Genomic DNA, 25,417 nt, shown 5'->3' with positions numbered 1-25,417 from the left:
TCTTATTTTTTAATCAGTCTGTTAATAGCTAATATAGCATTTTCCTTTAAAGTCCCCAATCCTGCTTAGATATGTTACTTGTATTTGATTTGAAAATTTTAAATAAAGAATAATGAATTATTATGAAAACAAGCTCTAGCAATAGATCTTATGGTGCTTTCTATGTTTAACCAATAGCTAGCAAATTATCTCCAATTAATATTCTTCATGTCTTTCATGTAAAGTACAGCCATAAAATATTAGTTTCTGAAGTGAATTAATCCAAAGTAAAACCAGTTGAATAAGTAACTTTAAAAAAAGTCTCCCTTTCTCTCTCTCTTTTTTTCTGAAACATAAGCCAGCAACATCACAAGGTTTTTTCTTAATACCTACATAATGTAAATTACATCTGGCATGTCTCCTTACTAAAACCACAGTGCCCAGACATAACTAAAGTAAATAGCTTTAAGCAAGTTAATTTATAATCTCATCCAGTGAGTGTATATGCAGCTGTCAAAAAACATTATTCTTCTAGTTACTGACTTTAAATACAAATCCTATTATCTCTATTATCGAAAAGCTAGAAGCAGACTTTGGGCCAGTTAAACCTTGTGTCCAGTCCTCAGTCTTCTTTCTGTTCTTTCCTTCTGTGAATCTACTTACCTGACCCTTTCCGTCAGCAATAGTTTTATTTTTCCTATAAAATACTGAATATTTTCTTTAAACACTCCCAGCTCCAAATTTTTAAAAAGTCACGCAACTTTCCTACTTTAATTATAGCTCTACTATTTCTCATCATCCACGTGCTAAATATAATCCATTCTTCTCTTAATCTAGTGTATTAAGCCACTGAATTTTGTTAGTTTTCCCCTCAAAAATTTCTCATCTCTTTCTTTCTCTTTATTCTCATTGTCAGCCTACTTCAATATACTTAATTAAACTATGGCAATAGCTTTTATTTTTAAATGTATTTATTAATTTCTGAGAAAGAGAGAGAGACAGAGAGAGAGAGAGAGAATAGGGGAGGGTCAGAGAGAGAGGGAAAGAGAGGATCCCAAGCAGGCTCTGTGCCATCAGCACAGAACCAAACACGGGGCTCGAACTCAAGAACCATGAGATCGTGACCTGAGCTGAGATCAAGAGTCCTGCACTTAACCAACTGAACCACCCAGGCACGCCACAACAGCTTTTAAAAGGAGAAAGCAGAATTTATTGTTGCTTTTTCTCCAATTATTAAAAAAAAGTCACAAAATAAAAAAATTAAAAAAAATAAATTTAAAGCATAATTTTTGGTGTCGCTATGAGCTAGTTAAAAGAACTATCCACATTTTGTTTATACGCTTCTGGTTGTTTATCACATGTTTTTCAAATACGTGTTTTAATTATGCATATTACTTTTTCAAAAACATACCCAAATTCATGCATTTAATCCCCACATTTGCATATTTATTTCATTATTAATTTCTTCTTGTTATAAACAACACTAATATGAGCATCTCTGTATATACATTTTTGTGAATCTCTGATTATTTCCTACAGATAAATGCCAAGAGGTGGAAATAGTGAGTTAGATAGTATAAATTATCAAAACTTTAAAAAAATAATCTTTCCAAATGTTTTTTTCCTAAACCTACTTGCAGCAATGTATGAGTATCTGTTTTGTTACATTTCCAAAAAATCAGCATTATCATTTAAAAATTATCAGTTTTAGGGGCGCCTGGGTGGCTCAGTTGGTTAAGCGTTCGACTTCGGCTCAGGTCATGGTCTTGCGGTCGGTGAGTTCGAGCCCCGCGTCGGGCTCTGTGCTGACTGCCTGGAGCCTGTAGATTCTGTGTCTCCCTCTCTCTCTGACCCTCCCCCGTTCATGCTCTGTGTCTCTCTGTCTCAAAAATAAATAAACGTTAAAAAAAATATTTAAAAATTATCAGTTTTATAGCTTACAATGGTATCTCAATTCTCAGCCCTATTTGGTAACAGATAAAGTTAATTTCTTTGTAAGAAAAACAATCTTTTTTTTTCTTGTCTTCACCCTATTTTCTTATTGGAGCCTTTATCTTTTTCTTATTCATTTTGCCATAATTTTATAATGTGTTTTTGTCTCCATTTTCTCCCACTTCCAAATACCCCTCATTCTTGCATACCTCCATTCCAGAGAAATATAACGAATACACCATTTGCTTGTCCAAATTGTAAACGGTTCTTCAATCCCCTACAGAATCAAGACTGACATTCAATGTTTTTAATTTGTCTGTCTACCTAAGCCTATCAATAACTATCACCATCCTCAACACCAATGATGTGTTCATCTGTACCAAGGGTGTGTGCGAAGATATCCTTCCCTGATGGCTTCTCTTTCTCTTATCATCTGAAGCCTATCACTCCGGACTCCCACCCTGCACAAATCTTATCTATTTACCCCAGCTCACACCTATCTTTCCTGGCAGAGTTTCTATTTACTTTTCCAATATTTTACCTACAGGCTCCTGCCAGAAATCTGGGAGCCTTTGCTGACACTTTCCTCTTTACCTCACATACTTGATCCATAACCAAGTACAGTTGACCCTTGAACAACATGGGTTTGAAATGTGGGGGTCCACTTATACGCAGATTTTTTTAACAATACAGTACTGCCAATGTAGTTTCTCTTTTTTTTTTTTATGATTTTCTTAACTTTTCTTTCTCTGTAGCTTAATTTATTATGAGTATAGTGTACAATACATATAACATACAAAACATATGTCAAGCAACTGTTTCTCAGTAAGGCTTCCAGTCAACAGTAGGCTATTAGTAATTACGTTTTGGGGAAGTCAAAAGTGATATGCAGATTTCTCATTTACAGGGGGTGTGTGGGAGGGTTGTTCGTCAGTGCTCCTAACCCCCGCACAGTTCAAGAGTCAGCCGAACTCTTAATTTCCTTCATAAATACAGTTTAAATTCTCTTGCTTATCGGAACCAACACTGCCACCATCCCAGGCCGCGACTTAACCCTGTACTACCTAGAATATGAAGAGCCCCTCCACTACCTATCATTCATCGCTTTTTAGTACGCCTGGGGACATTTCTAAAAGGCAAAATCGATCACAGTTCTTACCCTGGCTTAAAACTCTATCAATAGATTTTTATCGCACTTGGGATAGAATCCAAGCCTGCTCTGTGTAGAGCAGGATCTGGTTGCTCTTCATCATCACCTTTCACTACTTCCCCTCCGGGCAGCCTTGGTCACTGTCTTCTCAAATACAATACAACTTCCTTCTCATCAGCACTTTCCTATATCCTTTGTTCCTCCCTGTTACTTCCTTCCCTGTACCCACATCCTATTCCTCCTGCAGTTACCAACTTAAATGTTAACTTCCTCAGGGCACAGCTCTCAACTGTCTAGATGAGGTTAAGTTACTTTCTTACTGAGTTTTACAGCAGGATGCTTTTCCTCTGCAGTGCTTATGATCATTTTAATCACTGCCGCAGTCTTGCAGTTTAATATTTGTTGCCTTTCACAAGGGCAAGGACCGTGTCTGGATTTTTCAGCATTCTATGCCAAGTATTGGGCAGAATGCCTTGCAAAAACAAGAAACTCAATAATATTTGTGGCCTGGAAAAAAAAAAAAAAAGAAAACCTGATTTATTCAATGGATACAGTAATTACTTGTTATTCCCCAAATTATCCTTGTGGTTAATTTTTATTTCCCCAAGTATAGTTCATATTTTTCAAGTCAAAAACCAGGTTCTATACTTCTCTATAATCCCCATAACAGAGAACAGTTTTGCAAAACAGCAGATGTTAAATATATAGCAGTTGAGATAAATGTGTGGTTGAATAGTCACAACACTGACCTCTTCAAAAGAAATTGAAGGACAGGTAGTCAAAACAAAATTTGGTACTGAGGGGAAATAGAAGAAAGGGGATAAAAACATCACTACTGGTCAACTGGAGGTTGATTGATAATCAAGTTATGAGTATTGATGATGTTCTCAGTTTTCTAGTTGCTTATGAGGAAATCTGTTAATGCAGAAAAATCAATTTGCTTGAATGCAATTCAAATAAGAGATTGAATTAATTCAAAACTTGCCATTTTCTCTTACATAATGATAAGCACTATTAGCTGTTTCTTATTGTCCCATCAAATGATTCTTTTAAGGAGCAGCTGAATCAGGTAAAGAGGCATCGGAGAGTAGGTAATAAGGTCAAGGAAAACCCAAAATCAAATTGTAAAACAAAAATACAGTTAAGTCTGAATTATTTAGCAGCAACCTAATCCAGTTAGAACATAGGTCAGATCTGATACCTTCTCACTGCCATAATTAAGCATAGGCAGGAGTCCAGGGCGTTACCTTCGTTTAGAACAGAAAGGCCAGGGGCCAGCCTCAATCCTCAGATCCTGGGTGGAACCTAAAATCAGCATCAATTAGCCACTGCCAAATTATTCACTATCTCTGGGTGTGTATTTTCCCCAGGTTGTACCGTGTCTCAGGTTGGAACTTGCCCTTTCTTCCTGCCACCCACATCTACCTCAAAGAGTTTCTTTGTAATATGTGGATACAGTGTGAACCCTTCTTTTGAAACAGTGTAGTCATATGAACCCTTGACCCCAGTTGCTGAGTTCCTTGCAGGGTGTCAGGATGCAAATTTGAGTCCAGGGGCCAAAGAGAACTGATTTGCTCTTCAGAATTGAAGAAGAATTAAACACTGTAGAAGGGAACTGTAGAGTATGTAGGTGTTTCGGTGGCGGGGGAGGGGAGGGGTTTGGAAGACTGCCACCTGCTTCAGCAATGATTCCTCCCAAACCTCTAGTTGAGTGTACCAAAGCCCATAAAACATGTCATCTAATGGGCTGATTGTGCAAACTATAGAAGGGCCTGAGAGTCACATCTGAGAGAAAACAGGGAAGCCAAAAGAGACAGAGTCCCTAGCAGAGAAGAAGAGAGTGTGTAAGCCTCCACAGTTTACGCTTAGTTTCTGTGGCTGCACAGGGGTCAGTGTCTAAAACTGACAGTCCTCACTGAAATCTGTGTTTCTTTTCCTTTGAGAGAAAGTAAGACAATTTCTTAAGGGAAGCTCGGTGAAACTCAGTGACATTACGGGTAACTTAGTTAAGATAACAAAGGAACTGAATAAAGAAGCAAGTTAAAATCATGTAAGTTAATTTTAAGGGAAAACAATCCTATGAAAAAGTCAGTGTTTCATTGAAATATTATGCAAATTATAAAAATAAAAATTATAATCCTATTTCTTCCGTTAAAGGTTTGATCTTGAACCAAGTTACTCTACAATCCTGTTCAGACTGTCTTATTTATAACACGTGATTGATAATATTTGCAGCATTGTGACAGGGCTAGGTGATCTCCTGAGACCATTCTCTCTCTCAGAATGATGATGTTTATCTGCATAACTGAACTGAATCTTTAAATGTATATTTTGTTTCCATTACTAGGAATTCAATTAGCTAAAACAAGCCATACTGATTACTAAAACGAATATCATTAAATAGTTCAATTTTCTTAATTTTAGGAAAGAACTCATGAAAAATGATATCTGGGAGGGCAAGGGAAAATAAAAGCATGTTTTCTAAGAGTTCTGAATTATAATATTATTTCCCATAAATAGACAATTATTTATTCTATCCTTATTTAAAATAGCTTTGCTATATTTTGAAATAAATCAATTCTGTCTAGCAGCAAATACATGTGCACTTTTATCTGTTCAATAATATTTCAAATTATGCTTTTAAGCAATATTTTTCTTTCAAAACTTAGATAATGTTGTTAATTTCCAGTTTTCTGTTTGTTTTTGTTTTTTGTTTTTTGTTTTTGTTTTTGTTTTTGTTTTTTCATTTTGATCTGATCCTATTTTTCTCTGAATGGAGCTACCTCTGTTACAGTCCTAAAACAGCCAGTACTTAACAATAATACATGTGTATGTGAAAAATGTATTCTTTAAAAATATATTTACATGTAAATGTTCCAAACCCATGTGTTATTGGGTATTTTTATTTACAGAAAAGGAAATGGAGAGAGGTTAAGTGAAGTTCAATATCATATCGCTGTCAGTGGGTGAGTAGAAATTCAAATCCTGATTTCTAACTTAAGTTCATCTTCTTCTGACTTTACCAAAAAATGGAGAACACAGAGGTAATGCAGATATACATAAATGGCACCACAAAATCATTTTTTGTCCCCAAATAGAGGTTTCAGATGATTTATATTTTCATGGTATTATTAATTCATATCTGCAACAGCATGTGAAAACCAAGTAACAACTCCATGGGTTAGATTAGGTAATGTGCTCCATCACTCTCTCTTTAATTAGCTGAATAATTGCTTCAGCTTTTCAATTCTTTGTCCATAGAGACCTGAGATTCAACTTTCATTGCATGAAAATCACGTTCAGATTTTTCAAAGGTAATTTGTTCAATTTTGTTCACCAAAATGATTGACAGCTGTTCAGAAAGAACAAAATCCAGACAAAGCCAAGCACTGAGAATCACTGATCCATGAAAGATTTTTTTTTTTTTTTACTCTGGGAAACACCTACCTAGATTTATAATTATTAATATTTTATATATTCATATACTTATATCAAATGCTATCAACTTGCTTATATTTTTATTTTTATATCTACTTCTGAATCATAATTAGTAAGTGTTTTTGAAAGACATACAGGATCACCAAGACTGAAACATATTTAGTCAAAGTAAAATCAGAAGGAAGGCAGCATGCACAATGGACTATGCAGAGATACAGAAATTAGAAATTCAAATGCAATATAAACTTGACCATACCCTTTTTTATACATGACCTTGTCTTTTATGTTTTTTATATATTCTTATTGTCTTTGAAATGAGGTTCAGCTTAATCATAAAGGCAATTAATTGATTCCATAATAACAAGAGAGGAAATAATTTTATTTAACCGGATTCGGCTCCATATTTGAAAGGTCGTATAATCACATAGCATATAAAATCCTAACACTTAGAGGCAAACTGCCTTTGAATGGTTTAAGCTGTTTCAAACCATCATGTGTTTGTGTGTGTAACATGTGACGTACAATAGCCAGTTTTGCCATCTGTAGTGTTGCCCTTGGCAACAGAAAAGCATGTGACAGTGCTTATGTGACTCTGCTGGCCTGCAACAGTGTGTAGAAGGATTTAAGCAAAATGAAACAGACTGAAATATTGATCCAGACAACTGGAGTTTTCAAGTGTTAGTGCAATGATAATGCAGACTGTTAAGAGAAGTAAGGAGCAAAGAAAACAAGCAGGGAAAACTGAAGTGAGAGACTTTGGCAACAAAAAGGGATATGTTTTCGAGGTAATTGTAAAGTTAAATTTAAATTATGTACCTGTAGGGCAGTGTGATCATTTTATTCCTTTGTCCCCATCGTTTTATAACTTATACTCAGCAAATAAGGCCAACCTGTATTCTGCTGCTTGATTTGAAATAGGGTAGTTCTAGAATCACAAACACCTTCTTCTGTTACCACCATAGTTAAGTATAAGACTGAGGATTCCATTAACAACAACTATGTTCATTTAAAGAAATCTAGGGAAATACATTTTCAGGGGAGATTCTTTTTCTAGAATTCATAGAACATCTTAAATTGAATAAAATTATGAAATTGTATATAAAAAGATATGTTATATGTATTATATAATCATGCCAAATGCAAAACCATAAGATGTTTTCAAATGTAATCTTCTAAAAAAATTTTTTGAAAGAAGAACAAAACTATGAAAGGGAAGATTTTACAGTGCACATGATAAACTCAATTTTACTCTATTAAGACACTCTGGTTGGGGCGCCTGGGTGGCTCAGCCAGTTAAGCGTCCGACTTCTGCTCAGATCATGACCTCACGGTTCGTGAGTTTGAGCCCCGCATCGGGCTCTGTGCTATCAGTTCAGAGCCTGGAGCCTGCTTCAGATTCTGTGTCTCCTTCTCTCTCTGTCTCTCACCCCACTCACGCTTTTTTCCTCTCTGTCTCTCAAAAAATGAATAAATGTTTAAAAAAATTTAAAAAGAGACACTCTGGTTATATATCTTTAATCAGAAAGAAAAAAATGCAGACATAATGATGTAAGGACCAATGTTAGATACATGTCATGTAGACATATAGGCTTCTGTGCTCTGTAATCCTTCCATGTACGTTTCAATACATTTAATATTCTACCTTAAAGAGAATAGCATTGTGAAGAGAACTATTGTGAAAAGAACAAATCTCAAAAGGAAAAATACCCTCACTTTTACTCTCTTATGTTTACTGTTATAAAGAGGACAGGAAATACCTGAACTTTACACTTACCAAATAGTTCAATGAATGGGAAAACCAACAAATACTGAGCACTTGTGATATTTACATTTCTTTATATGATCTCATTGCAAAAGCAGTATGAAGTACGTGGTGTTATACCCATTTTATAGATGAGAAACTTGAGACTTTAATAGCTTAAGTGACTGTCCCTAGGCTATTACTTAAGAATCAAGTCTATATTTTCACCCAAGCCTTATACCACACCCTTGCTTGCCACTAAGCCACTTAGAAGGAAGTCTGTGTGTACTCACATTCAACATCATAAGGTTTTGTACAGATACAAGAGGTGGGCAGTATATTTTAACTCTGAGCTTCCAAAAAGTCAAGCCAGTAACATAAATACATCATCAGTTATAATTCTCTAATTTTTCAAGAAATATTTATTCAGTACCTACTCTATGTGTACAGACATGCTACTAGGTACTAGATATAAAATGGAGGGAAAGCAGACCGAGTTGTTCCCTTCTATACTAATCAGGGCTCTCCAGAGAAACGGAGTCAATAGGAGATCTATCTATCTATCTATCTATCTATCTATCTATCTATCTATCTATCTAATATATTATCTATCTATCTACCTATGTATCTATGTATCTATGTATCTATCTATCTATCTATCTATCTATCTATCTATCTATCTATCCATCTGTCTATCTGCTGAGATGTCCCATAATCTGTGCTTTGCATGCTGGGAACCCGGGAAGGTGGGTGATAGAAATAGTCTGAATCTAAAGACCTGAGAACCAGGAGCACTGGGGCAGGAGAATACCATGTCTAAGCTCAACAGTCAGAGACAGCAAATTCAACCTTCCTCCACCTTTTTGTTCTAATCAGGCCCTCAAGAGATTTCAGGATGCCCATCCACATAAGCAGGTGTGTGTGGGGGGTGGATATTGGAGGGCATCTGCTTTTTTAGTTCACCAATTCAAATGCTAATCTCTTCCAGACACACAGCCACAGATACACCCATACATAACGTTTAACCAGGTATCTAGCATCCTGTGGCCCAGACAAAATGACAAATTAAATCAGCCATCACACCTTTTGAGCTTTGCCGCATGGAATCATGGCCTCATGGAATTACCATGCCCTGCCTTCTTAGTCCTCGCTGAAACGATGAAATAAAACATTAATCCAGTGTTTTATTTCTATCTCCTCAGTAAGAATACAATTGCTCTAATTCACCACCCAAAACTCTGTCTGACCCCATAATTATAATTCAGTGAACGATTACAGTAATCACACCCAAATACATCATTATAATCTATGGAAGGAACCACTTCGGTTTTATAAAGTAGGGAGAAGGGGGTGGGGAAGAGAATGCCAGACAGCTGTAGGAATGAGAAAGAGGCTTGAAAATAGAGATGGATTGGAAACAACACTTAAGAAGTTTGGCTACAAATGGTAAGAACAATGAAGTGAGACAATAGCTGGAAATTAAAGTAGAGACAAGGCAAGCATTTTAAATGTTTTTGTTTAATTTTGCTTTGTTGTGACTTTTAAGGTGGGAGAAACTTGAACAGGCTTACTTACATGTTGATGAAAGTGGGGCAGACTGCTAATGGGCCCTCAAAAGTTATTCTCTCCTTCCGCAGAAATAGAATTTTATAGAGCTTCCCTACAACCCCAGCAATTGCACTACTGGGTATTTATCTCAGGATACAGGAGTGCTGATTTGAAGGGGCACATGCACCCCAATGTTTAGAGCAGCACTATCAACAATAGCCAAATTATGAAAAGAGCCCAAATGTTCATCAACTGATGAATGGATAAAGAAGAGGTGATAAATGCAATGGAATACTAGTTGGCGATGAAAAAGAATGAAATTTTGCTATTTGCAACAATGTGGATGGAACTAGAGCGTATTATGCTAAGCGAAATAAGTCAGAGAAAGACAGATATCACATGATTTCACTCCTATGTGGAATTTAAGAAACAAAACAGATGAACACCGGAGAAGGGAAGCAAAAATAAGGTAAAAACATAGAGGGAGACAAATTATAAGAGATATTTAATTTTTTTTTTTTTTTTTTTACTGTTTATTCATTTTTGAGAGAGAGAGAGAGAGAGGGAGGGAGAAAGCATATTGGGGGAGGGGCATAGAGAGAGAGGGAGACACAGAATCTGAAGTAGGCTCCAGGCTCTGTGCTGCAGGTACACAGCCCGATGTGGGTCTTGAACTCACAAACCGTGAGATCACCACCTGAGCCAACATCGGACACTTAACTGACTGAGCCACACAAGTGCCCCCATTAGCGACTCTTAAATACAGAGAACAAACAGGGTTGCTGGTGGAGTGTTGGGTAGGGGGATGGGCTAAATGGGTGATGGACATTAAGGAGGGCACTTGTTGGGGTGAGCACTGGGTGTTATATGTTAAGTGATGAATCACTAAATTCTATTCCTGAAATCATTTTTACACTGTATATCACCTAACTTGGATTTAAATTAAAAAATACAATTAATATATGTATATATATTTTACAAAATAAAAACAATTAAAAAAAAAGAAGTAGAATTTGGCTGGGCACATGGTGACTCAGCTGAAGATTACGTTCCTCCCCTTGCCTTGCAAGCGTGTGGCCATATGACCAAGCTCTAGCTAATGGTATATGAGTGGAAGGGATTTTTGCAACCTCTGCAAGCCTTCCTTAAAATGGAATTTTGTGCTCTCCACTTCTGATCTTCCCCACTACCGACAGGGGGCAACATGGAAGATGTGGTGACTTAATTCAACCATGTGGGACAGCATCAGCATGAAGGGAAGCCAGGTCTGTGAATGGATCAGAAACACTCTGCACTCCATCTGCAGACAAACTAGGGAAGAGAGAAATAAGCATTTATCTTATTGTGCCCCTTTGTGCTGGAGCCTTCTTTCACTAGATGCATAGCCTACACTTTAAGTAGTACTGAAAGGATTAAGTAAAGAGAGAGAAGTTAGAGGGACCACAGTAAAAAGAAGTAGACGAGATTCATAAGAAGTTACAAGAATTAAGAATTTAGAATTAAGAATGACACTGTATATTACCATATGAGTATTTTGGTACTCATAACACATAACAAATATATACCTTTCTGGGCTCTGGGACTTGAAAGAAGTTTTGGGGGAGATCTTCATGTCTTCATATATTAACAAACATTGAAAAAATACACATGTTGCATTTGGTACAACTGCTTATCGATCATTTCTCAGTGCCTATATATGAACTAATGTCAAAACTGTATTTAATAAGTATTACTCTGTGAGGTTCCGAATTAATAAGGGTATAGATCTTTGATCATCTGGCTTGATATGACATATATTTGGAATATTTAGAGACACAGATGATTGCATCTTTTTCTTATAAACAAGCTTTTAATAAGAATTAGCAAAATATTAGAGTGCCTGGGTGGTTCAATCGTTTAAGCCCAATGCTTTTTGTTTTTTATTTTTAATTTTTTTTTCAACGTTTATTTATTTTTGAACAGAGAGAGACAGAGCATGAACGGGGGAGGGGCAGAGAGAGAGGGAGACACAGAATCGGAAACAGGCTCCAGGCTCTGAGCCATCAGCCCAGAGCCCGACGCGGGGCTCGAACTCACGGAGCGCGAGATCGTGACCTGGCTGAAGTCGGACGCTTAATCGACTGCGCCACCCAGGCGCCCCTTTTTTTTTTTTTTTTTTTTTTTTTTAATTTTTTTTTTTTTCAACGTTTATTTTTGGGACAGAGAGAGACAGAGCATGAACGGGGGAGGGGCAGAGAGAGAGGGAGACACAGAATCGGAAACAAGGCTCAATGCTTTTTGTAAAAAATGTTTATTTATTTATGAGAGAGCGAGAGAGAAAGAGAGAGAGAGCAGAGAAGTGTGTGACTGTTGATTTCAGCTCAAGTCGTGATCTCATGGGTTCATGAGATTGAGCCCCACATAGGACTCCTCGCTGACAGCAGCTCGGATTCTTGGGATTCTCTCTCTCCCTCTCTATCTGTTCCTCCTCCTCCCTCCCTCCTTCTCTCTCTCTCTCTCTCTCAAGATAAATAAATAAACATTACAAAAAAAGAATTAGCACAATCTTTAAGGTTTTATCCTTAACCAAAAATTAAAATAATTGAATTCTTGTTTGAATACCAATTTAAATACCTATCTTCTTAAATCAAAGAGCTATCTAACTCAAATTTTATCTAATATACTATCAAGAAGTAGTTTAAAGAATATACTAATGGCATACCAACTTATAAAGGATTGCTTATTCTATCTCATGCTTGTGATTATAGCGAATTCTGATTAAATAGGATCCTGACTCAAGACCAAGTGCTAAATCTAATTGTCTTTGTTTGCTTGACATGTTGCCCCAGGCAGCAGCCTCTAATTTGTTCGTTAAAAATGTCATAATCAGAAGCTCCTTTTTTAAACAAACTGCTCCAACTTACAAAGTTGCATAAATTTGAATATTCTGTCTATCACAAAAGGATGTCATCTCTGCCTGTCCCAGGTTAACAGCATTAGCATTCACTAGTATGGTATTTCTATGGCGCTAGAAACAAAGGAATGAGGATATAACCTTCCATAAGCTTTCATTTTCCCTGTTCAAGAGAAGATAAGCTTTTGTATACTTGACAGTTTGCTACAGTGTTTCTCAAATTTTAGTTGGTTACATACGAGTTCCATGACCCGTGTCTGGCTGGCTCCATGCAATATTCAGCAAGAATAGAAGAAGCAAGCTTACTCTATAGCCAGATTTCTCTTCCTAATTACAAGTCATTGTGCAAGTTAACTTCATGGCTCCCTCCCTGCCTCAGTTTCCACATCTGTGGATAGAGAACCTACTAGAAAAATCTGTGATGAAAGTTAAACAAGATAATTTATAGAATTATAGTTGAAGAATATTCAAGAAATAGAGTGGTAAAAATATACAAATTTTTTTACATATATACTGTCATTATTCATTCTACATATTTGTTTTTTCCTTAGGAATAAATATTAGCTCACTCATGCTACACTGTGGTTACCAAACTTTGCAATTTAAGAAGCAGGGTTAAAAATACCTTTGAACACATGAAATACTCCCCTAAAATCTTAGGAACGGGTTTTAAAACATGTAGAAAGCTGAAAGGTCAATACAAAATAATATTTCTACGGAGTACCTGGGTGTCTCAGTCAGTTAAATGTTCTACTTAGACTCAGGTCATGATCTCATGTTTCATGAATTCAAGACATGCATCAGGCTCTCTGTTGTCAGTGCAAAGCCCACTTTGGATCCTCTGTCTCCCTCTCTCTTTGCTTCGCCCTTTCAAAAAATTGTTTCTATACTAAACTTTAGCACTATCATAACTTTGTCATAATTTAAGCTTTTAAAATAATAATTCTAGGGGTGCCTGGGTGGCTCAGTCGGTTGGGTGGCTCAGGTCATGATCTCGTCGTCCGTGGGTTCAAGCCCTACTTCTGGCTCCATGCTGACAGCTCAGAGCCTGGAGCCTGCTTTGGATTCTGTGTCTCCCTCTCTCTCTGCTCCTCTCCCATTCGCACTCTGTCTCTGTCTTTCAAAAATGAATAAATGTTTAAAAAATAAAAATAAATAATAATAATAATTCTAGGGGCACCTGGGTGGCTCAGTCAGTTGAACGTACGACTTTGGCTCAGGTCATGATCTCACAGTTCATGAGCTCTAGCCCCGTGTCAGGCTCTGTGCTGACAGCTCAGAGCCTGGAGCCTGCTTTGGATTCTGTGTCTCCCTCCTTCTTTGCCCCTCCCCTGCTCACACTCTGTCTCTTTCTCTCTCTCAGAAACAAATAAACATTGAAAATAATTTAAGATAATAATTCTAATAAATGTATGTAACACGTAGAATTGCATGAAACTGGGATTTTAGCTCAGTGTTCAATTACATCCATTGAGATTACTTATTGCTGTTTTGGGTGTGAAACAGACTGTGCTTGTGTGTGCAATTTTTTCTTCTCATTTTTTCCAAACAAACCAGCTAAGACTTATGTAGAAGTGAGGAAAAAAAATTGCAGGCACTAACGTTGGTCTCTATCTGAATTTGGCAAAGTTTAATCCATTTGAAATCCACAGGTTCTAAAATTGCTGAAAACCTGTAGCTATTTTGCCCACCTCGTTTACTCGTTCTGAAAACTGGGTTTGTGCACAGACTGATGACTTAAGGCTCAGAAAAAATATTTTGGAGTTTATTCTGTCATACATCTTTTAACGCCATACTGCATTTTTGCTCTCTGGGGTAATAAAAGCTTAATTTGGGGTTTCAGCCTGGGAAGTTCCACAGGTAGGGATGGCAAGAAGTTATTGTGGGCTTACAGAAGAAGAGATAGGAAATAATTCTCAAGGCCTTTTCAGTATTGATAGGAATCCGTAAAGAATGTGTTGTGTATGACATTTTGCTCTTTTTCCTCTACTGAGAGCAACGTGCCAAGAGAAACATAGCAAAAAACAAAAAACAAACAAAAAAAAAGACATGGACAGAGAAAAATATAGTAGATAATTTGTGGGTGTTTTTTTTTTCTGGTTGAGAAAAAATGCAAGCCCCCCTTTTCTCTCTAAACAAACAAACAAACTGTGGTGCTTTTAAAAACCATGAGACTTCTGATCAACAGTTTCTAGCACTAATCCAGACCCTGAAGTTCGAATGTTTGGTAGAGTAAAACAGAGTAAGTTTAACCTTTTCCAAGTTGTTTAAAAGGCTGCCATGTTTCTTTAGGACTTGGATGTTACGAATAATTTTATAGTTGACTTTTATTTTAATTTCTTGATCTTGGACTTTCTAACTTCCAGAACTGTGAGAAATAAATTTCTATTGTTTATAAGCCATCCAGTTTATGGTATTTTGTTGTAGCAGCTCACATGGACTAAGAAATTGGATTAGGGCTCCACTCTTATGATCTCATTTAATCTTAATTACTTCTTTAAAGGCCTTCTCTCCAAATGTAGTCACTAGGGATTAATGCTTAAATATATGAATTTTGTGAGGGGACATAATTCAGTCTGTAACAATGGCTAATATATATTAAATTTCTTTAACATTTTAGTTTTCCTTTTCTTTCAGGTTGAATAAATGGAAATATTGTTAGTTTTAATCCCTCTACTGTTAGCAAATTGCTCTTAACTATGAACTAATTTTTTATAAAGGACTCTAAGGGGCGCCTGGGTGGCTCAGTCGGTTAAGCGGCCGACTTTGGCTCAGGTCACAATCTCGCGGTCCGTGAGTTCGAGCCCCGCGTCGGGCTCTGTGCTGACAGCTCAGAGCCTGGAGCCTGTTTCAGATTCTGTGTCTCCCTCTCTCTCTGCCCTTCCCCTGTTCATGCTCTGTCTCTCTCTGTCTCAAAAATAAATAAACGTTAAAAATTTTTTTTTTAAATAAAGGACTCTATGTGCTTGTTATTTGGTGAATTTTTGTTATCTATTCATTCATTCATTCACTCATTCATTCCATTCTCTTTCCCCAATCCTATTTCTTTTTCTTTTTTTAAGTTTATTTATTTATTTTTGAGAGAGAGACAGCACGAGCTGGGGAGGGGTAGAGATGGAGAGAGAGAATCAAGAGCCGACTCCGTGCTGTCAGTATGGAGCCTGATGTGGGGCTTGAACTCACGAACCATGAAATCATGACCTGAGCCGACACCAAGAGTTGCACCCTTAACCAACTGAGCCACCCAGGCACCCCCCTCCCTGTTCCCCAAATCCTATTTCTATCCATGTTGTTTGCAGTTGTTCATTCTTGAAAAAAAAAGCTTGTTATTTGTGAGCATCTAAATGCAGTTTACGTAAGTGGTATTGTGTTATATACCTCATTCTACTTCTTAATTTTTTAAGTTCAACATTGTATTTTTAAGTTCCACCCCTGATTCTCAATGGCATTGTTCTGCCTCCTAGGAACTACTTGGAAAACTGTGGCAACACTGCCATAATTGAGAGAACCATAGTGGTTTTTAGTAGGTAGGGTTCAAGGATGACAGATGCCATATAATGTGAGGACAACCCACACAAAAAGGGTCCTATACTACTTTTGAATGTCCCATGTTTATAATTATCTGAGGCAGAAAATAACTGAGTTTTTATATAAGCTTGAGATATTCTATGTGGTTTTTTTTTTTATTATTTTTTTTTAACGTTTATTTACTTTTGAGACAGAGAGAGAGACAGAGTATGAACGGGGAGGGTCAGAGAGAAAGGGAGACACAGAATCTGAAACAGGCTCCAGGCTCTGAGCTGTCAGCACAGAGCCTGACGCGAGGCTCGAACTCACTGGCGGCGAGATCATGACCTGAGCCGAAGTCGGACGCTCAACCAACTGAGCCACTCAGGCGCCCCTATGTAGTTTTACTATAAACTGATTATTATTATTTTTTAGGAATGCTACTGCCACACAAATCAAAGGATATCTGTAATTGTGTTGATTAGAATTTACCAAGATTTGGTCACCATTTTGTAAAATTCTCTCTCATGTCAGTGCTGTCCATGGTATTTGAGTTCCCAATGCAACAAGCCTATCAGTAGGTGTATCTATCACATTCACAGTAATTGCAACCATCTGACTGCTTTGTTATGTCTTCTCTTGTGGTCATGCATAAACATTTTCATATTGAAATATGTATTATTTTTTCATAATTACTTTGCTGTCATTTCTTCTTTATTTTGTAATTAGGGAATAACATAATTTTCAAATACTGTAGATGGATTTTCTTTCTTTCTTTCTTAGGTATCATGAACATTTTGTTACAAAAAGCGATATTGGGTCTGATAGGACTGCGAATCATTTATTTAATGCATTATTTCAAACTGTTACATAGTACTCTAAGGTGTGCATCCACCACATTTGCTTATCAGCTCTCAAGTGATGGACACTAAGCTTGTCTCCCAACTCTCCAGAGACCCAATCCATGCTGAGATGAACATCTTGCTAATGTCCCCTTGTGCAGGCATGTGGGGAAAAAAAAAAAAAAAAAATATATATATATATATATATATATATATATATATATATATATATATATCATATTATTCTGGTCAAGACTATGTAATTCTAATTTTCATATTATCCTTTATGTCCCCTTTTTAAAAACAATTTTACATTTTCTTTGTAGAGCTTTTATGCATTTTGAATTAATTTATTTGAATCATAATTTGTAGTTATTTTTGTTATAAAGGGTATCTCATTTTTGTTAGATTTTCTAATTCATTATTATTGGTGAAGCTGACAGTGCCCATTTTGCATCTAGAAAATTACCTCAACTATCTTATTCTAAAAGTATTGTCATTAGTTCTATTATTTAAAAACAATTTTTTTTTTAACGTTTATTCATTTTTGAGAGACAAAGAGAGACAGAGTGTGGGCAGGGGAGGGGCAGAGAGAGAGGGAGACCCAGAATCCAAAGCAGGCTCCAGGCTCTGAGCTGTTAGCACAGAGCCTGATGCAGGGCTCGAACTCACAGACCACAAGATCATGACCTGAGCTGAAGTCTGATGCTTAACTGACTGAGCCACCCAGACATCCCTGTTCTATTATTATTATTTTTTTTTAATTTTTTTTTCAACGTTTATTTATTTTTTGGGACAGAGAGAGACAGAGCATGAACGGGGGAGGGGCAGAGAGAGAGGGAGACACAGAATCGGAAACAGGCTCCAGGCTCTGAGCCATCAGCCCAGAGCCTGACGCGGGGCTCGAACTCACGGAGCGCGAGATCGTGACCTGGCTGAAGTCGGACGCTCAACCGACTGCGCCACCCAGGCGCCCCTCTATTATTATTTTTAAGCAGGTGATCTATCTTCTGCAAATTATGAAAGTTTATCTCAACCCTTTCAATTGTTGCATTTCTGTTTGGCCCCCAATAAACACTTTACATTTTAGATATTTTACTCTGTTGAGTTTCTTCTCCTTTTGTTTCTCTGTGGTTATTTTCTGATGTTGGCACTTCTAGTTTTACCTTCTGTATTTCTCAGGTTTTTTCTCATATGATATTCTTCCCTGCTCCTTCTCCAGTTCCTCAATCTGAATTTTCCAATCCTCTGCTTTATTCTTCAGCAGCATGTATCTTGTTTTTTCCTCCATTGATTCTGTTTATTTCAAATACTGTATTTTTTGTACTTAATGTAATGTATCTTAACTTGGAATTTTAGGGGGATATTTTGTTCTAGTCTCAAGGTGTCCTTATCTTTTTTTTTTTTTTTTTTTTTTTTGTCTCCTTAAGTTTACTACCGAGCTTATTTTAAATTCTCAATTTGTCTGTTCTGATAATACTTTCTCAGATGACAAATATTATTCAGCTTTTGTCTTATTTTTGCTTGTTTGTTTTCCTTCATATTGTAGTAACTGTTCTTTTTTGGTTTCTGGTTATTTTTGTCTGTGAGGTCATATTATTCAAGAAGGCATCAGTTACTCTGTTTGGTAACAAATATGGGAAAGGGCCAAAAGCCAGGCCCTGGTCTGTGTCCACCCTGGTGAGTTTAATGAGATTAAAGTACATGACACCAAAAGTAGAATGCAAAGAACAACTGTTGTCCATTCCTAGTTCCTGATATTCCATACAGCAAATCTTTTATACTTCCTGATTTATCACCTTGGACAATCTCTTGTCTACGTCATTGCTTCCAATTTCAATGTAAAAGGGAAAATACTGATTATTTAAAGGAAATTTGCACATAGAAAAGAGCAGAACTAGTAATCAAAATGAGAAACCCAATCAGTGTGAAAAAAATAGAATCAAGAAGGAATAGCTCAAGAAGGAATTAGTGAGCTGGAATGCCAGATTGAGTAATTATTTCAGAGGTAGCAAGAAACAATAATGAAAAAATTTTTAAATAAGTTTTAAAAGCCCTGAAATACATGGAGGATATAAATAGAAATGTATGGGATATAGAATGGATAAATCACTTAGCTTATGAGCAGGCCAGCCAAGCACATCTAAACAAATATCAGAGTATACTTTAATTCACATGAAATTATAAAACTGCATTTCTTTGTAAAAAAAAAAAAAATGAACAAGAAAAAAAGAAAATTCCAAAGGTCAATGATAAATATAAAATGAAAGTCAAGAGGTCAAAAAAATGGATACTTTTTAAGCTAGAAAATTTAAGTTTGAAGAATGGCATATCAAATGCCACTTCATTTGGGTGAGATTCAAAGAACTGTTTCAGAGAGCATTTCTTTCCTTGCAAAAGATGTTCAGCAAAGAAAAGATAGAATTTCAGTGATATTTAAAGTGTGGTTAACTACCTATATGAGGCTACATTAAATTTTAAAAGAAATTCATGAGTTTTCACAAATAATTCCATGAGACAACAAGATGCTAAATTTACTTGTACTGCCACTGAACTTTACTGTAAGTTGGTTTGAAATTTTTAATTGCTTTTGAGTAGACAATTTAAACCATAAAGAACTGGCATGTTGCCATGGTAGCGTTTCTTCCCCAGCTGAAGAAGTTACAGAGAAGAAAAGATATAGGACAGAAAGTGTTTACACTGAAAACAACTGCATTTTGTAAATGCTTTTGTAAATGTCATATACTAAAGGAGATCTGTGAATCCTGGTTTCAAGTTACTAAAGAGAGACTGATTCATCTTTGGGAAGGTATACCAAGTTGTGCTGTGAGACGTGGGCCATTCAAGTTCAAAAATATTCTCTTCCCTGCATATTGGTAGTTCAATAAAAAAAAAAAAAAAAAAATGGTGGCCATGATAAACCTTTTGCTACTGGTTTCATCTGTGTTCCTTGAAATAGAGATATATCCAATTGAAGAACTCTCACAGAAGGCAATTCAGAAGGATCAGCTCTATGATCAAGAATTATATGTTGGTTATACATTCTGTACCCTGATTAATGCCCAAAATTTCGGAAATGCAATTGAAGCAAGATATAACTAAAGGGAAGGAGGGAATAAGGGTGAAAGTTGCAGGAAGAAATAAAGTAAAGTTAGTCAATAATCCAGAGGCAGGAAAAATGAAAGAAAGATATAAAAATAAGAAGGAAAGAAGTTTAAAAAATGGCATATCAAATGCCAGTAGGAAGTACAAAATAAAAAAGGAAGGAAAGAAGGAAGGAAGGATGGGAGGGAGGGAAGGAGAGAAGAAGGAGGGAAGAAGGAGGGAAGGAAAGGAAAAAGAACATTGGGAAGTATCAAAATCCCTCTAATAAAAGAATGAATATAGCATTTGCAAGACAGTGGCTGAATGGAAATTTGTAGGCTACCTTCACAGCATCCATTGGTTTCCACAACACAAGACAACCATGACTTTTGTCATGGGGGAATTCACACTTTGCAGTTTTACTGAATTTTGTTTGGATAAGGTTAACTGGATGCCCAGTTTGAAGGGTAGAGTCTGATTGGCTTAAGTTAGTAATATATTCCATTCTCCACTGAAGGAAGTGATTAATTCCAGGATGGGCAGATGATCCAATCTGAGCCAGTACTTACACATACTTTGAAGTTTCTAAAAAAGAAAAGCTCTTTTAACCTCCTAGAGTGCAATATGAAGACATGAGGTCTTTCTGCAGCCATCTTGGGACTACCAGGAAAAGGTTGAAGCTAACAGAAGCCATCAGTGGAAGCTGGGGATAAAGATACCTCAGAGGAGATTGAACCAAGACATGGATTAAGTGATATTTCAACGTTGAACCAAAGCACACTAGAAGACAGAACTATGCAGAGACTTTTCAGTTGCAGGGGCAATTACATTCTTGATTTTCCCTAAGCCCTTTTGAACTGGATTTTCCATTTTTTGCTTTTGGGACAGAATTCTGATAAAATTTCCTGTAATTCCAAAGTATTTCCTTTCCTTCAAGCCAAATGGAGATAACTGAAGTAAATGAAACACAAAACACTTGTTATATCCTTGGGTTCAGAATCCATGAAAATCTCTGGAACATGCATTTATGACCTCCCTTGTGCAAGGCACTAGAAAGGATATAAAAATGAAAAAGACAAAGCCTGTGACATTCAGAGCACAAAAATGAGCATGGGACTAGAATAGGTAACACATCATTAGCAATGAGGTAGAGATTTTATTTTTATCATTTACAAATAAGAATAAGTTTAATTTAATTTAAGAATTAAATTCAGGCACTGAATTTAAGTACTTGCCTCAGGATGTGCACTAAAACTACAGTGGGTGGCTAATGTCAGTCTTCTGTGACTGTCTCAGGTGACTTCAAGGAAGTATCAAAAACAGGAAGAACTGGAAAACCAGTTAAGCAGAGGCACGCAGGAAATAATTTTGGACAAGCAGAAATGATAGATACATAATGTATAAAGAGAGCCTAAAGGTCTTTCTCCTATGTGGAAATTAGTAAACCTTAATTTTTACATCCAAATTATACCTTACAACTTACAAGTATTTAGAGAACTGCTGCAAGAATGTTTACCTCTCTTCCAATTTTTTATATATAATCCCCTGTTGCTAACAAGCTTTGGAGCAGTTCTTCAGAGCAGTCTGATAGACTGACTTCTGGGCTATAGTCTTCAATATGACAATTAATAAAGCATTTACTAACTTGCTTTGAGGTTGACTTTCTTTCAGCCTGCAAAGAGGTGACAGAGCTGATGAGGGATGGAGCTGTGAAGCAAGGCACTTTGACCTACAATTGCCGGCCAGTCAATTGTAGTCAATATTATGTACTGTCTATATTAAATTCATAATCCACAATTCCATCTGTTTATTGATATGTCTATCACTAGTAATAACAGCGTAACCGTTGTTATAAAGAATTTGACTGGTTTTTGTCTCTGATTACTAAGAAGGGAACTAAATCCGAGGGATTTCCTCTGTGATAGGACTTCTTTGTGATGCATAGTGAGCCCTGATAGTTACACCAATGAGGTGACTCCTAGTGGGCCTCTAGTTAGTTTTTGCTAACAAGATGATTTAAGATAGGGCAAACCACTAAAGAAAAACCAACCATGTGATTAAAGGCTTGAAGCTTGAGCCACATAATAGCCAAAGTCCTTGACCTCTAGGAATGAGAGGGAGGCTGCAGACCGAGTTCAACCAGGCGGCCAATTATGAAATCAATTGTGCCTCTGTAATGAAACTGCAATACAAATTCTGGGCACCGGGGTGCTTGGGTGGCTCAGTCTGTTGGGTGTCAGACTTTGGTTCAGGTCGTGACCTCACCGTTTGTGAGTTCCAGCCCCACATCTGGCTCGCTGCTGTCAACACGGCTTTGGATCTTCTGTCCCCCTCTTTCTCTGTTCCTCCCTCACTCATACTCTCTCAAAAGTAAATAAACATTAAAAAGAATAATTCTGGGTGCCAAAATCCTGTGGAACTTTCTATTTGGTGAATACGGTGATGTGCTGGTTGGGTGGTTATACCCTGATTCACAGGGAGAGGACACAGATGCTCTCTGTTCCTTCCCAGATCTTACCATCTGGGCCTTTTCCATTGACTGGTCTTCCTAATTTGTATCTTTCATAATAAAACTTAATCCAAAGTACAGTACTTTTGTGAGTTCTGTGAGTCATTCTAGCAAACTACCGAACCTGAAGGAGTCATGAGAACCTCCAAATTTACAGCCATTCAGTCAGAAGTGTGGGTGGCCCCTGGTGATCCCTTAAGTGTGCTGGCATCTGAGGTAAGTTCAGTCTTTTGAGAGACTGTGCCCTTTAACTTGTCTTTGCTAAGTTTATGTGGCTAGTACCACAATTGAATTACAGTACATTTGGTTAGTTTTAGACCAATTAGTTTGACATGGAATAATAACATAACACCATAGTGAAATTTCAGGGCTAAGAAAATATTGTACCTCAAATAGTTTAATGCGTTAGTATTTAAAGAAAACAATAAGTGTTCCTTAATCTTTTATTCAGTAAGGCATAGTCAGAGTTCCAGAAGACCTTGAGGGAATGTCTGCAAATTTTGAGAGATAATTTGATGAAAGATTTCTGAAGAGGGCTATATTTCAGCCGCTTCTAAGTTGGAGCTAATGTTGTTCAAAGTTAATAGTTGGAGGAAGAGAGACAAACAAAGGAATTACAGTTTCACATGAAGGCAGCCATACATGAATTCCTTCTGCAACTCATTCTGTAATGGGGACAGAATACTTTCAAGGTATTTTGCTTACTGTCAAAGTTAGATGAGGTAGGTTGGGTGGGAAAGGAGCTTCTGATGCTCAAGTGATTATGTGATTCTAGAGACTATATGGAGTAGATCAGAGCTAAATTTCAAGTTATTTAATTCCTAACCCTGTGTTTTGTTCTGCCATAACATAGTGGTCTAGGAATTAAGACAGGCTTGTGCTAAAGTCATAAACAGGGAACATGTATTTGCACATTGATTATTTATGATCATTTGTATAGTTACTGAAAGAGTACTTCCTCCCTTTTCCATTCCATAATACCCTGCACTCAATCTTACTCCCCATGAGAGAGGGACATTACCAGAAAACCACTAGGCATTGCCAGAAAGTACTGAGTGCTGATTTGATGTCAGTGATCATGATTTTATAGTGTTCTGTGCCATTATAATATTTTCTCTGGCCAACTTCAATTACACTGAAGCCAGCATAGACTTGGGTTCTGAGATTAAGATAGAGACAAGAGTGACTGTAAAAAAAAAGTTACTAATGAATTATGAATATGATGAAATAAAAAAGAATATGATGAAATGAGGACAGGAGGTGGCTGTGAATAGTGGGGACATGGGGGGGGGTATCAACAGTCTAGAGAACTGCAAAGGTAGAAGAATTGATTTTATGTGACACTTATAGGCAGGGTGGCTTCAAGTGTGGGGCAATGCCAAGATATTTTTCTAGCCTCACCTTAAGTCTTCTGAGTTCGGAGTGCCAAGAGGCCCAAGCACCCTAGCTTGTTGCCTTTAGGAGAAAAGATTTATAACTAGAAGTCAAGACTGATGGACCCCGAAGTAAAGACTAAAACTCAGTTTATTTTCAATATTTTTCAGACTTGAAAAGCAAACTTCTTAATTCTATGACTGTTTTGTTCACAACTAATTTTGAAGTTATTGGTAGTGTTTGCTTTTCATGTAAAATTATTCTAGAGCTTTTAAAACAGTGCCCCCCTGAGGCATTTCTGAAATCAGGCCCGGAACCACTTACTTCATTCTACCTGCTGCTCCAGGAGGCAAGGAAGCCAGTTCAGTGACTTATCAATGAAACATACTCTTTTTTTCAACAAGTCCACCCTAACACCCTAGCGCCATGGTTCTTAGCTGGTAGCACATCATGTACATTCTTTAGAGCAATTAGGAATCTATTAGAATATGTTCTTTACAGTAATTATGAAGACAGTATCATTTATTTATCTTATAAATACATAATTAATGTTCATTTGCAGTGTGTTATGTACAGTTTTACACACTCTACAAATGTTGAATTATTTAATCTTAACATAGTATTACCACTTTTTTGTAGGTTTATTTTCTTATTATATTCACCAAATAAGGAAACTGAGCTACAGAAAGGAAAAATAATTTGCTCAAGGTTATAGCTAGTAACTGGCATGATTTGAGCCCAGAGCTAATTCCAAAACCATATATTTTAACCACTCTACCTCTCTCAGTGGTCCTTAAAGACATTAGGTTTTTGCCAAAGGGAGAGTTGGAGGAGGCACTCAAGGTAATGGGAACAGAATGAATAAAGATAAAAACAGGAGTGAAAGAACTTATTTGAAAACTGCAGTATACTTAGACTGATTTAGTGACTTATTTTATAATGGTATAAAATAAAGCTGACAATTAAAAAATAGTTGTATACTAGTAATGATGTTAGCTGTCAGAATAAACATACAAAGCAAATAGTTTGGATGAAGGTAATACATTTCTGTGTTTGACAGCATCATTGCTGAATCTCTGGCCTCAAGTCCTTTGCTAAAATAGAATTCTCCTTTTCAGGGAGTGTGTTGATGTTCACCAAGACGGATCTAGGTTCGGTGATTCAATAAATGGATTCACAGGACTCAGTATATAATTTTACCTATATCTAAGCTTTGTTACAGTGAAAAAATACAAAGCAAAATTATCAAAGGGAAAATGTGCATGGGACATAAATATGGAGGAAACCAGGCACACATTTCCAGAGTCCCCTACCTGTGGAGTCACAAAGGACACAACTAATTCCTCCAGCATTGAGTTGTGATGACACATGTGAAGTATTTTTTACTAGAGAAGCTCATCAGATGCTCAGCATTCAAGGT

The sequence above is a fragment of the Puma concolor genome, chromosome B4 (assembly GCF_028749965.1).
Source record: "Puma concolor isolate L17-30 chromosome B4, mPumCon1.1.hap2, whole genome shotgun sequence".
Taxonomy (NCBI): Eukaryota; Metazoa; Chordata; class Mammalia; order Carnivora; family Felidae; genus Puma; species Puma concolor.
This window is presented reverse-complemented; position numbering follows the sequence as displayed.